This window comes from Heloderma suspectum, chromosome 10 (assembly GCF_057233095.1).
Source record: "Heloderma suspectum isolate Gila_16-S chromosome 10, 16-S_ref, whole genome shotgun sequence".
NCBI classification, from domain to species: Eukaryota; Metazoa; Chordata; class Lepidosauria; order Squamata; family Helodermatidae; genus Heloderma; species Heloderma suspectum.
The window spans coordinates 14,587,501-14,588,023 of NC_139467.1; positions in this window are offsets into that span (position 1 = coordinate 14,587,501).

The window sequence follows — 523 nt, forward strand, 5'->3', positions numbered from 1 at the left end:
AAAATCATGTATAGCATGTAATTGGAACTCACTAGGAATGGGCAGATTCCCTACCTTACGGTCCGTGGGGAATCCGCCTGCAGGGGGGAGGCAATTCATTCCTCCCCCTGGAATCCTCTTCGGCTGGCTCCACTCCGCAGCGATTCCAAGGAGCCACCAGCCAGCTCCGAAGCACCAGCGATATGGCCGCCATGCCATATTGCTGGCTGAAGGGGTATTGACTGTGGACGCAAATAGTGTCCAGGACACTATTTGCGGCCGTAAAGGCCTTAGTTTAAGGTAAATGCAGCCGTAAATGGTTGGATGCCATTTGCATCTGTGCTTTTCATTCACACGATAGGCTACGCAAATATTTGTGTAGCCTATCACGTGAAAAAATAGGGCCGCAAATGGCGTCCAGGAATTACAATGAGTTAATTCCTTTGTTTCTTCACTGATTTTGATTTATTATTACATACTTATGTTCTTTTTGTTGCCTTTATTATGTTAACTTTATTTAAAAATGAGATAAACTTTCAGGGGG